Genomic DNA, 10,749 nt, shown 5'->3' with positions numbered 1-10,749 from the left:
TACTGAATACTGAAAAAGTATTGTGTGCTAAATTTCTGCTTGTTATGAGGCTGGATAAGCCTCAACAGTGGAAAACAAATTAGGAGAGTTTTCTTGAAAATTCTTTTTCCTAATGCCAAGTCAGGTTTCTCTTTACATCAATCCTGCCGTCAATCAAATGCCCATCCAGACAGTAAAAGAGAGCTGCATCAAACTAGGAACACTGCATTCCTTCAGATACATTAAAGAATTGGCGTAAACTGCAGCCTACAAAAACAACATTCCCCCCCCCCCCGCAGTTGTTTTTCTTGTAACTCCCCTTAGCTGGGGATGCAAATTTAGAAGTGCACCATTGGTTATTCCTGACATAGGGACATTTTTCCAGTATGATTTCTAACCTATTCTTTAGTAGAATTGGATGTTGTGAGGTTCCAATTATGGTTAAAGCCCTATGAGATCTGTAACATTCTGATACACAATCTCTTCCAGTATCCAATTAACATAACTGGCTGTGTTATTCTGAAGCTATCTGGAAGATGGTGCATTAAAGAAATATTAAGATTAAACTACCTTACACAATTGTTGCTGTGGTCTGCTTCAACCCCCGCCCCCTTTGTGTGTAAAATACTAAGGACTGCTACTGAAAGATCTGAGCTGGATTCATTTTCATTGGCCTCATTCCAAGCACTATAATTCAACTAATTTCTGGATTAAAGCCAATGAGAGAAAGTGGGTAGCTATATAATTGTCATTGGATGAGAAAAAGTACATGATGAAGTAGGAAGATAATGATTTATTAACATACATTATGTGCATTAGATAACATTTTCAAAAGGCAGCGAAAGTTTTCTAGGCAGTAAAGCTAAAGATTCTCCTCTGCATGGAACTGAACTATGGTTATAAGGTGGTAATGTAAACTTTTCAGAAGCCTTTTAAAATATTTGATCTCATTCTCTGCAGTTCCTCTATTATGCTTGCTATGGGTTCCCTCTGCCCCATCATGGTAGCAATATATGCAGTTTCCACTTCAGGCATGACTGCATAGTTTTCACTAATATATATCTGATATTTTATTGTTAGCATTCTGACAACAGTATTTTGCCCTTGTGCACAATACTATTTTGCAAAAATAGCTGTTATGTATGAACATGCAGTCACCAGGCATTAAAAAAAAATGGATGGCTCTTGGAATTGTCTGTTGGGGTGAGTTGCTTTGCTAGTTATCTAACCTGCAATTACTAGTTTTAGCAGAGTTGTTGCCTGGATCTTAAGCAGAAAAGATAAAAACTCTGCTTTGTGCTCCCGTATTTCAAAAATAGTTGGAGTTTAGCATGACTTTCTGTGGCTTGTGGGAAAACTATGAGCAACGATAGTTATGTCTTGGGCACCAGTAGTTACGCTTTGACAACTTATGTGAATCATTTTATGACACTGCAAGTATAGGAAAGTACAGTTAAGGAAGTATTGTAGAAAGATTTTTTTTTTAAAGAATCTTAACATGTTTCAGTGTATTGTTAAACCTGCATGCAGAGCCTGCTTCAGGTAATGTATGAAGATTTAAGCAAGAAAACAAAATTGTATACATTGGATCAGGAAGTTGTTAATTTAATCTGAGTTGAATATGGCTATAAATGCAACTCTGTATTTACGGTGAATATGGCCCTTGCATGTTAATCTTATCTTGCTGAAAAAGGAGCACATTGATTCATTAAAAAAATAGCTATTTCATTACATTGCAAAGTCAGAGTCACTGTTTATACTAATTTATCTGCATTGAAATAGATAATTCAGACACATTTCCTTTTTAAAAAAGAAGTTATATCTTTAATATCATTTCTCCCTTCCCCCACCCCCATTTTCAGAAGTGTGAACAAGAGAAGTGAATTCTTGATTTTTGCATGGACCTTCATATGCTGACTAAAATTCTGTGAAAGGAGTCCCAATATGTTAAATACAAATGTGTCTTCTGTTTGTTTGGGGGCACTTTGATCAACCTCCTGTGTCGGAACTGCCTTCTGAGCTATGTGATAAGGTATAGACTCCCAGTAACTCTTCTTTTTGTGAGAGTAAGACAGGTTAATTGGGCCTGATGATACTGATGACCCTTTCAAGTCAGGTAAAATGAGACTGTAGGGCTTATCACAGGTAGCTAACCATTAATATTCCTTGGGCAGTCCTATGGGAAGAGAAAGGGAGTTGTTTGTTTTAAGTGTTCCCAAAGGTATCCAACAAAGGACACAATGAGGAAACCATCTGCGCTTAGAGGACAGAGCAGCCATACAAATAGTTTACATGGAATGAAAAGACAGCTTCCTCCTCTCCTAACTGATCATTTGGATGAAAGATTGGGAATCGGCACCTTGCTCCACAATAGGATGAAACTGTTCCACTGATGCACAATGGGAAGTGGGGTTTTTTAAAAATAAAAATAGAGAACTTTATAGTCCATTTTTCGACAAGAGGATTTCCTTGGAAAAAGAAAAAGACAAAAGTTCCTTTCTGCTGACTCACAGGGTTTATTTAGTCAAGGAGTCCAAACTGGAACGGATGTGCTATATTACTATTATATTAAGATTTTTCTTCAGTTAATCCCAAATATGAAACAAAAGGTAACCAACACTATTTAGGATATACCTGTCATCCCATTGCATTTTTTTCTTATACAGTATAAGTCCCAAGAAATACTCTTGTGTAAGTATAGAAGACAAGTAGGAGCTATCAAAATTGCCAATATCATTTCAACAGAGCAAATACAATGCGAATCTGTAATGCAAATATGCTGCATTAGCGATCTCCCCCTGGCTAATTCTTGATTGTTGAATGGCTTCCCTGTTACACCATTAGGTAATCGGAGACCTTCCAGATATTTTAGAAAACAACTCTCACCATCTCTTCATCTGTACTGTGCTATTTGAGCACTCATCAGAACTGAGCACCAAAACATCTAGGGCAGCAGTCCCCAACCTTTACAACTTGGTGGCCCAGCGGTGGGAGGGGAAGAGGGTAACTGCATGCACATGCTGGCTGTCCCACTCATGCATGTGCCGGCCAGCCACTCATGCGGCCTAGTTCCGAATGGGCCACAACCCGGGGGTTGGGGACCCCTGATCTAGGGGATATCAGTTTGCCCAGTCCTGTTGCTTCATGTGATAAATATTTTCTTATTTGTTTATTTGTAAGATTAGTATGGCTGCTCATATTAACATAAAACAACTCTGGGCAGCTACTGTATGAACATATAAACATATAAAGTACAAAAAATTTTTAAAACTTTGCCATTCCACCAAATGTCATAACAGCCCAATCCCAAAACTACAACTGCAGGGCTCACTTTCTTGCCTGACCCAGTGCCTGGGGGAAAAGACAGGTCTTCACGAACTTCGAGAAAGCAAGGGGGAAAAGTGCCTTCCAATGTGCTAATGAGTATTTTGAAACACATGCATAGATTGTGAAAATAGAACCAGAGGGAAAAAACAACACAAATCCGAGAAAATATTTGGCATGCTCTAGAAGAAAAGCTTTTGCACAGCCCATCCAGTGATCCCATTCAATAAAAAAAGTTTTAGACAGTTAAATTGATGTCTAAGTTACAGCAAACTGATTTATGAGAATTCTAACCACATATTTAACAAGAAAGGCAAATTTGCTATGTTCTGGTCAACAAATTATACCCAATGTAGTCTCCAGTTCCCTATCACACAAGGTAATTTTCCTCCATGAATATCACTTATGGGTAAGAAAACCACACATATATCGTAATATGATAAATGTGCATTGTCTTTTTACGTAATACATTTGTGGTTGGAAGCCACAATTAGTGGTGGGTTTGGTTGTCGTAACTCTCCCCCTATCTGTTCCACCCCTCAAATTCTTGGCATGTTTTTAAACATATTATTTCCTACTGAAGAATTATAAAGTATATCCAGATAGTCCTTAACTTAGAACTGTCTATTAAAGATCATTCAAAGTTACAACAGCACTGAAAAAAGTTATGAGTTATGACCAGTTCTTACATTTATAAACATTGCGGCATCCCACAGTCCCATGATCAAACTTTTAATGCTTGGCAATCGGCATGTATTTACAATGGTTGGAGATTCCTGGGGTCTTGAGACTTTCTGACAAGCAAAGTCAATGGGAGAAGCCGGATTTGCTTAATGACCGCATGATTCACTTAATAATTGTAGCAATTCACTTAACAACCATGATTAAAAAAAGGTTGTAAACTGGGGAACAACTGACTTAACAACTGCCTTGCTTAGAAATGGAAATTTTGGACTTAGATGTGGGTGTAAGTCGAGGACTATTCGTACACTGTAAATGTTTTTTTGAATGAGAGAGAGAGAATTGTTTGAAGGCCTAATTCTGTACTTTTAAACCAATATGTAAACTGAAATGACAGTTGTCTTTCAAAACCTGTACTTCTCTGGATGTTTATTGAACTTCCACAAACAAAAAAAATGCAATAAAAACATGGCAGCTAAAGGCGTTGAGCTTGTCAGATGGAAAGCTGACAGCCTGGGTTCAAGAACTGAAAGCTGTGTGACAGAATGAGCTCCCATTTACTTGCCCCAGCTCCTGCCCACCTAGCAGTTCAAAAACATGCAAAGGCAAGTAGATAAATAGATACTACTTTGGTGGGAAGGTAAAAGCATTCCATGCACCTTTGGCATATATTCGTGCTGGCCATGGAAGTGTCTTCAGACAACGCTGGTTCCCTTGGCTAAGAAACAGAGATGAGCATCGCCCCCTAGAGTCAGACACAACTGGACAGAGGAAACCTTTATCTTTACTTTATATTAGCAAAAATACACACAGACACACACACACATAACATGCACAAAGATATTACATTAGGAGAAACCTGCCTTAGTCAAGGTGGTATACAAAACACATATTTTGGGGAAAACATTCATGTCAGTATGAAGGGGTTTGGGTGAACTTTTAAAAGTGATGAAACTGATGCATACTGAATATTTAATAGAGGATATTGGAAAATAAAGAGCAGAAAATCATAATGGATGTATTCATCTCTATTTTATAATGTAGGCACGTGCAAAGCTTTTCAGCTTCACTTTGATGAGGTGTTTTGCTCTAAGGAGACACAATGATGACATGATTTGCCTCCCTGAAGCTTCTCTGGCTTATTCTAGTTCTGAGCAGATGCAGAAATCTCTTCTGGTTAATGTACATACTGGGTGGAAAAAAACTTCAGGTGCAATGTGAACTATAGCAATCGGAAACTTAGGGTGAAAGTAGATTGCTTCATGAAATGTCTTCATCGGGCCATTTTAAAACATCATCAAAACAAAACATTCCTATTAGCTTTACATTATGTATGCTCTTCTTTAGCAGAATACGAGACATTTTTATTTAAATAGAATTTTTATATTTTAATAACATGTAAAGGTTTCCGGTTTAATGTTTGGAATGTTAATACTATCTTCATTTGGTGTTATTACTGGAAGGCCCCTGAATGCCATGAGCTGGGTGGAGGGGGTCCAGATTTAAATTCAAGCAATTAGTGAATATGTGATGAAAGAGGTATAAACTATGGTAGTAATGTTCCCTTCAGCCCCATTTTGAACCAGAAGGAAAATACCCTCATAGCTGCAGTGTATTCTGCTTTGATTGTTGAAAATAAGGATTGTGACTGATGCTGGAAGCAGCAGCATAATTCAAGTATAGGATGGGAATCAGGGTGAGTGTAATGAGCAATCCATCTTTGAAAGTTTCCTGAAGTCTGGAAAAGGAAAAACATCTTATTCCTTTAAACTTTAATTTTTTTTAAAACTCTCATAGGTTGCATCTTACCCTATTTGGTACTCTGTTCTGTTCTGACTGTGGCACACTGCTACATGCTGGCATTTTTGATACCCTTGGGAGATAGACTTGCAAATTACCATCCATTGCAAGCATTATAAAACAGCACTTCACATGTGTTTGGCTACCACCATTTTCCCTAGTGGATATTTGGGTCATATAAATCAAGGGTTGTGTCTTTTTTTAGCCTTTGCAGTCATAAAGGGCAAAGGTTTAAGAGATAGATGATCAGGTGCCTTTCAGGCTGCCTGCCTCACCTGACTTTTTAATTTATTTTAAAGCTGAAATAGTTACAAATGGGAAGCTGAGACATCTTCAAGTGAGACCTCTTTATTTACTGGAAAGCTTCTGAGCCCACATGCATCTTGGTGACCTTATTAGAAAATGAAGAGTGGGTGGCTGCAAGAAAATGAAGAGTGGGTGGCTGCAGCCTAGTGCTTTATTAGTTTATTTGCCCAGAATGAGAGGCTAATGAACCAGAGCAGTACAGAGCAACCTGCTATGCAAAAGGAAAGAACAGAAAGTGAATTACTTAGTCTTTCTTGTGATCAGTGGGCAGCCATTTTAAGAAGAACAATCATTTCTGAGTATTTATAACTGCTCTCAAAATTCCTACTGTGTCCCCTTTTAAAAAAACAAGGCATGACTCTGGTTTAAGAGTATCTATGATAAAATAAATTTCTCCTCCAGCCCTGCTGAAGATATGGAAGATTCCCTTGGATAACTCTCTTGGATAATGTGAAGAAAAAGCTGGATGTGGTGGAGAACTTCAACAGACTCAGAGTCAACAACGAGCAGAAAATACAGGTAGTCATCAACTTACAACCTTTCATTTAGTGACCATTCAAAATTACAACAGCAGTGAAAAAAGTGACTTGTGACCATTTTTCACACATATGACTATTGCAGCATCCTCATGGTCGCATAGTTTATTCAGACGCTTGGCAATTGGGTTCATATTTATGACTGCAATGTCCTGGGGTCATGTGATCACCTTTTGTGATCTTCTGACAAGCAAAGTCAGTGGGGAAACCGGATTCACTTAACAACCAGGTTACTAATTTAATAGCTCAGTGATTTGCTTAACAAATGTGGCAAGAAAAGTTGTAAAATGGGGCAAAATTCACTTAACAAATTTCTCACTTAGCAACATAAATTCTGGGCTCAGTTGTGGCCAATTAAGTCAAGGACTACCTGTAATATAGAACAAATGTCCAAAAAACTGGGGAGAGCCACATAGGATATGGTCTGCTATTATGTCTGCATGGTTACTATGTGGCGGAAGATTTGTAGATTAGTGGGTTAAATTGACAAGCAGTGTCAATTAGAATGTTCCCACTGTTTGCTAAAAGATAAGAAGTCTGTGGTCAGAGTCAAATGCTCTTGATTTCAACAGATTTTTTTCCTTAGTTTTTGTAATAACAGGTTGTGAACTCTTGACGGGAAAAAAAATGTCCCATTTTCTCCCAAATCTTTCAAGGCATGCAAGGAGGTATAAAATGATCTAGATGAAGCACTCAAGACTGAAGCAACAGGAAGAAATGTCAAAATCTAATTGCTTCTTCATTTATCTCTGGATTTCTGCCAGACCTTTTCTCATGTGAATCTCACTGCTGCTAATATTAGGCCTGTGCTGAGCAGTTCAAACCATTATAGGTTTTGAAGGCTTGCACAACTGCTTTGAGAGTTTCAAGGTTTTTCAAATGCCTGATCCAAAGATTTCGTTTTCCTTGTCTGTTTCCAGAGCTGCCAGATTTCTAGCAGTCAATTCTGCACAGTAAAAATTACGTTTTTTTGTTTTTGTTTTTGTTGAAGGAACAGGAATTTGACATGTACTCTTCTTGATCCTGGCTGCATTTTCAGAGTGGTTGTTGATCACACATCAACTCTGGTGGCAGAGATAGATGCAAGTGACACCTCATTAGGAAGCAATGCATGCTGGGACAAGAACCAAAAGAAAACTGAAGCCACCAATCAAAATGGAGGAAGTTTCTGTGGCTTCCGTTTACTCACTCCTCCCACAGGGTGACCGACATAACTATTAGGTTCATTACACAGTCATAACTCCTAATTCCTCTGCTGATTACTTTGTTAGAGCACTACTCAATCAACTTGACCATGTTTTTCCCTTGACTTAGCTTGCTGTGTTTTATCAATATATGAACCAACACATTAGGACTTATTCAACTATCTAAGGTTAAAACAATATGCATCCTGGCATTATGTGTAACTTTAGCCATGTTTATCATAGAAGAATAAACCAGATAGCTCTATGAAAGCAGAAAAGGAGCCTGAATGTGGTAAAAAAAAAAAAATCCTGTCAGGATGTCAGATTACTAAAATTAAGAGAGAGGAAGATTGTCCATATGGGATTTTTTTTTCTGAAATGGAAAAACACTAAAGAGATGTTTATCAAATGTAAAAGATAAAAATACTCTTGTTTACTTTGAAGTAAATCTCATGGCAATAGCCAGGGCCACTTTAAATTAAAATGAGTTCAAGATACATGCTCTCACTAGATATTCTTACTAGGGCTACCAGATGCAGACTACACAAATATAAATGACTGGCAACAAAGAAATAGAAGTCACCTGCAAGTCTTTGCTGCAGTCTAGTGGTTGTCCAGACTTTGCATCCCACACTTTTTTTTTTTGAACTGGCAAAGCTTTATCATCAGTTAAAATGAACAAAAGGGCCTCTACAACGGTCATGTCACACAGTCCACAAAAATGTAAAGTGATTCAAATTAAAACTGGCTAATGACACATATTGCAACCAGAGTTGGGAATAGCTTCCATTTATATAGCACTTCTCAGTGTAATTCATTGTTATCAGTGATGTTAAGAATGAGTAATAACCAGAAACCCAGGCTGTAGTTGAAAACATGTTCATACTTGTTGTCCTATAATATAGTATTTGCATCTGCTACAATACCACCCAAAGCTGCATGCTTATACAAAATTTCCTTTCTTTATGTAGCTTATGTCTGACAAGATCAGACTGTAATTTATCTTTAGCTAAACTTGACTTTTTGACAGTTCACTGTTAGCCTGCTTAAATCAAATTTTGAAAACTTTTCAAGAGACAAAACAGGTAAAATAAGACAAAGCAATCATCAAGATATTCTGATCTTGATCTAGAACCCTGCAATCCAGCATTTACACAAGCACTAAAGTTCCCTTGACTACTGAGAGAATCACAGTCACAATCAGAAAGCAACCTTTGTATGAATACTTAATATTTATTGCCAAAATAAGGAAATGAAAAGAGGAATGGAGAAACAGGATGCATCACACTGTTGATCTTTTTGGCAATTTCAGCTTTCTGTATTTTTTTTTTTAAATAGCAAAGGAATAATGGGGAGAAAGGAATTGTTTAAAGCCTAATCCACCCATCTTCAGTCTGATGTCAGTCAGATATATTGGCTTGCTTACAACCCAGTACAATGTTAGACCAAACACATCAGAGAGCCAGTGTAATATACTAACCAAATGTTACACTATCTCTGTACCTAATGTCTTTAATATTTTTACGTTTATAATTTTAATTTTAAACGGCCCAGAGTTCCTTTACAGAGTGGGATAGGCGAGATATAAATTAAACAAACAAACAAACAAGTAAGTAAGTAATCAGGTCCCTATGCAATCACAGAACTCATTGGGTGACTTTGGGCCACCCTATCCTTACAAGGCCACCCTATCTTTACAAGAATATTTACAAGGAAATAAAAGAAGGTAAGGGACCCCAGGTATGTCATTTTGAATTCCCAAAGAAAAAAGACAGGATATAAATGCAATGTAAAAATAAACACATTCATCAGTTAAAAAATAATAGGAATCAATGGAAGCACTGTTAACCTGGTGGAAGACATATTATAAGAATCTGACAGATATACCAATAAATTATCCACTGGATCAAGTTGCTGTCAGGTGTCTCTGGCTGTCCTTGAGTTTCCCTGAATAGGACTTCAGTCCTGGAAATAGATGTTCTACTCTTCTTTCATAACCCTGTGATTATGAAAAGCAAAAAATAGCTTTTTGCATAGTGGGTACCAAAACATACAATATTGTGCTTTATTAAAAGTGCTCTGATCGTTTTAAATCCTAATAAAAAATCAATTGTAGTAGGTAATACAGGCACTTCTGTATGATCCTAAAGTCAGTATACAAATAATAATAAAAATAAAAAATAGATGAGAAAACCCCATGCAATAAAAATGCTTTGATTGCCTTTGGTGAAATGAAACATGAATGTGATTTTGCTGCCACCTAGTGATAATTTGAGAAGCACAGGTTTCAATCTTAAAATAATAAAGCAGCATAAAATGAAGAAATGAGAAAATGGTTAAAAGTACATTTCTATCTGGTGCCATATCCCCCCTCTCCAAAAAATCAGATTAAAGGAATATTACCTTCATACATCATGCTAAGCCATGGTTTCTTTTATCTTGGTTCAATTAATTTTGTTGACTGAGATCATGCATAAGTCATAAGGTAATGGTTACCATTTACAGTTCTGAGATTTACACAAGATGCTAAGCTACAAATCAAAACAATATTATGGATTGCCACTTTGGGTTGTTATGACAATGACAGCTCTTTTTTAAAACTACTGTAATGAAACATTAATTGCATGATCATATTTTTACAGGATACGAACATTTTTCCTCCTTTTCCTCCTAGTCCCCATATATATTTAATTTAAAAAGTTACAAGCAGCATGATAGTAGAATTACTATGGTATGCATTGTGCCCCAATATGAAGAGGAAAAAGTGATTTGAATTGCATGTGCACATTATGCCTTTTGGCATCTTCTAAGATGCAACCCAACTTTCTTCTTCCTGGTATCTTCTAGCAGCAACAGTATAAGCCCAAGAAAAGATATAACTTTTTAAATAAAAAGCCTTGTGTGAGCACATCTATATGCTTCAAATTATCCTTTTCCTT

The sequence above is a fragment of the Crotalus tigris genome, unplaced genomic scaffold, assembly GCF_016545835.1.
Source record: "Crotalus tigris isolate CLP2741 ecotype Arizona unplaced genomic scaffold, ASM1654583v1 scf7180000018371.15429387391:27106975, whole genome shotgun sequence".
Taxonomy (NCBI): Eukaryota; Metazoa; Chordata; class Lepidosauria; order Squamata; family Viperidae; genus Crotalus; species Crotalus tigris.
The sequence above is the reverse complement of the archived record's forward strand: the minus strand, read 5'-3'. Positions refer to the sequence as shown.